The sequence below is a fragment of the Martes martes genome, assembly GCF_963455335.1.
Source record: "Martes martes genome assembly, chromosome: 10".
NCBI classification, from domain to species: domain Eukaryota; kingdom Metazoa; phylum Chordata; class Mammalia; order Carnivora; family Mustelidae; genus Martes; species Martes martes.
Window position 1 is genome coordinate 61,731,019 of NC_137898.1, and position 3,859 is coordinate 61,734,877.

A 3,859-nucleotide genomic window follows, 5' to 3' on the forward strand; every position below is an offset into this window, starting at 1 on the left:
AAAGACTACGAGCAGGGCCTCGGAGGGCTAGAGGTGGCCTTTGTCCAGGGCTTTGAGGGTCAGGGAAAAAGGATGACCGCCTCAATACCATCTGCTTTAAATGCCCCATTATACAGAAGAGACGCATTTATCACAGGGCACCCAGGCAGGCCCCCCAGGGAGCAGACACAGAGCTGCCCCAGGCCCAGAGCTAACCCCAGGCCCTTCACACCCCACCTGGGGCTCTGGAAGGGTGTGAGGACCCAGTGGGTAAAGTGGGGGCCAACAGAAAAGCAGCACAGGGAAACAATAATTTGAACCAGTGTGTGGGAGGACCTGCTCCCAGGCAGAACAGCCCCACGGGGCTGCCACCCTGGGAGGAGTGAGCTCCCTGTCAAGGAACGGTGGAAGAGTCACTTTGCAGAGGACACTCGGCTAGGATTGCTAGAGCCAGGGTTCCCTCCTGAAGATCTGGTGTCTCTGGTTCTGAGGATTCTTTCCACAGAGCTGCTGGGGCCTAGAGCGGGCTCCCAACCGGAGGAGGAAGAGCTTGTAGGCCAGAGATCAGCCAGCTGAAAGGCGACCTCCTGGAAGGTCCAGAGGGGGTGGGGGCCTGCTGAGAACGACAGGCCTCCACACCAGACGGTCCCCTCGCCCAAATGGCCCTGGCCAGCCTGCCACCAGCTCACCATGTGGCTTCGCGTCAGGCCACCCCCTCCATGCCCTCCCCTGCCCCGTCTGCTCTCAGAGCTGTTCTGAGGCCAAACCAATTCTTATTATCCGCCACGCTGGAGCCTAAAACCTTGTTCACATTATTTCTTTCATATACAGTTGGGGGCGGGGTGGGGGATAAACTCTGCTTTGAGTACAATTTCATAGGGACAAGAACCCCCCTCTGTAGTGGGGGGTGGGAGGGGCCCCAGGACTGACCCCCCTGGGTCATTTCATCGTCCCAGAGCCCATCGTCCCCAGCCCCCTCACTCCTCTCTCAGTCTCAGCTTCATCTCCTGTGAAAGGAGGATATAAGATTATTTTACAAAATCAAAACAGACCAAAATGTGTTCTTAGAAATGGAAGGGTCCCCCTGCCCCGAGGGCTCGAGGGCTGAGGTGCCTGGAGGAGGCAGGAAGCCGCCCCCGGCCCCTGGCAGGCGCTAGCGCTGGGAGCCTCCCCACAGAGGTGCCGCTCCCTGGGGCTCCCTCTCCTCTGGCTTTGGCCTTGGGCCTGGGAGATGTGGAAACTCTGAGGGCCTCAAACTCCATGTGTTTTATGGGCCCAGAGAACACGGCTGCCCCATAAAGTCACTACGGGCGGCTTACAAGCCCTGGGACCGCCCGGGATCCCCTTACCCATGGCACCCTGAGCTCTCTAGGGAGCGACTGCACCCTCTAAACCAAAGGGAAGTTGCCAGGGCCCCTGTGACTGGACCACTGAGGTAAATCCCCCTGCCTGTCCTGCTGTCCCTTTGGCCCTGTGGGTAAGGGCTCTCTACCCCGCCAGTCTGATGGAGGAGGTCCTGCAAGACTGCTGGCCTGGGTGCTGGGTGAGCTGAAAGACTGGCTGTGTTCCTAAGCAGACTGCGCCCTGGGTGTTCCTCAGGGAGCTGTAATAGGGCGGGAACCAGCCGGGCCTCCCTCTGCTTCCTTTCTGTGGGAGGGCATGGTTAAAGATGCAGACTGACACTTTCTGTGGGGGTCACCTGTCCCTGGCAGGCGGCAGACCCCCGGACTCGTCCTTGCTAAATGATTTGTGCCCCACTCCATTCCAGAGTGTCCACTTTGGCCCACGGGCAACTTCTTTCTTCGCCTGCCAAACTCTGGCAAAGCAGGGCTGACCATGCAGCCCTCTCTCCTCTCCCTCCAGTCTCAAGGTTTCAGATGGTGTTTTAGGCGAGAATCAGACACACGTCTCTCTGCCCCCAGACTCCAGGACTTGCCAAGAGGAGGGGACAGTCTCCTTGCACACCACACCTGTCTTTCTAGCCCCTGCGCTATCTCATACTTAGGTTGGCAGTAAGTGACCATCACAGAACTACTTCAGGGCCGACACTTTCTCCATCTCTGCATAGATGCCTTCAAATGTGGGGTGCTAGGCATCTCCGGGATGCAATTTGGGGCCTCATCACCCAACACAAAGAAGGTGTCCATAAATAGTCCCAGACCCTTCTCTTCCTAAAACAAGGGAGGAAACAGAAGAGCAGAAAGCAGGGCTACATGGAACATCAGGCAAAACAGAGTCTCCACAGGCTTCCAGAGACGCATGGAAAACCAGGATTGGGAGGGATTCGTATTTAATTAAAAAGCAGTTGAGGCCCAGATATAAGGTATCATGACACTAATGGTCCAGGAAATCTGGAACCTTAAATCACAGCAATATCTCCCTGGAGGGCAAGCCTAGGACCCCAGGATTAGATAGGGGGTTTGATGTGTGCCAAGGCAGGAAATGCTGAAGGTGAGTTCAGATTCCTCCCTGCTAAAGCATTCAGATAAGCAGCTGGTGGGAGCCCAAAGGCCCTGGAGTCCAGTTTGGCACCATCCTTTCACAGCTGGGAAACTGAGGCCCAGCGAGGGGTGGCTCCTGCCCAGGGTCCCATAGAGAGCAGGGGCAAAGCCAGAACCAGCACCTGAACTGGAGGCTCTCTCTCCCTGTACCGACCCTGTGGTCATATTCCAGGATGGATGCTTTCCCAAGGTCCCCTGCCAGGCTCCTCCAGCAGGGTCTGGGGCCTGGGACGCTGCCAGGGTCACTGAGCTGAGAGATATTTTTTAGTTTATGCAGGGTTCTTGGTGGTAGTAGATGGGGGTAACCTCAAGACCTCAGCAATAGGATGAACCAGCTGTCCCCCTGGGTCAAGGGCCACCCACACTTACATCACCAACGTGGTCCTCACCACCTGCCAGCACTGTCTTCCATCAGGAACTCGCTGGTTGGTTCTGGGAGACCTTTACCAGCCTCCCTCTCCTCTGGCCTTGGTTTCACCCTCTGTATGAAAAGGAGGTCGAACTGCACCCTCTGTGGAGGCCCGCAGAACCGACAGCCTGTGATTCCTTGAGTCTATTAGTCTTATTAGCCTGCGACTCCATCCCCCAAAGAGGGGCATTGTGAAGACAGAAGGCAACCAGCAGGGTGGGGAGATGATGAATGGGGAGACAGGAAGTGTTCTGAGCTCCCAAGCAAAGACTGCAACATGGCCCCGCCTAGGATCCTTCTGAGCCCCCTAATTCTCTGGATTTCCTTCCTCAGGGCTGGCCTGAGCCAAAAGTCAGACACTTCATTCATTCATCCCACAAGGATTTATCACTTCCTTGGAATGCTCTGTGCTTCTACAAATCTTGAGATGTCTGAGAGCATTTAGCCGAAGTGGGTGGGTCTCCAGAGCTGCAGCTGAGTGAAAAGCAGGCTGCCAAACAACCATTGGCTTCTTTGGCCACATCAATAGAGGTTGTGCCCAAATTCAGGGAGGTGATTTTCTCAATCTACTCCATGCTGTCTGGATTCCTAGAGATGGTGACCTGTGTGGGAGTGGAACTGTGTGGTCAGAGGAGGGACCTAGGGAGGTGAGAGTTCTGGAACCCAGAACATGTGGAGAATGTTGAGGTTTCTGGGCCAGGTCACCCTGGAGAAAAGCAAACTTGGGATAAGGGTGCTAGTTCCAGACCTCAATAAGGATATCTTAGGGTAGATGGCCATATGTGTTTGGCTGAATTATAGATCTGAGAACTAGAAGACCTTAGAGATATCTGGTTCAAGATCTCTGTCCATTGCCTCCTAGTGTAGCTCACATACCTCCTGTGACAGGGAACTTACTCCCTCCTTGGCAGCTTGTTCCACAGTAAGAAGATTCTGACAGATAGGAAACTATTTGTTGTGCCCCTACTGG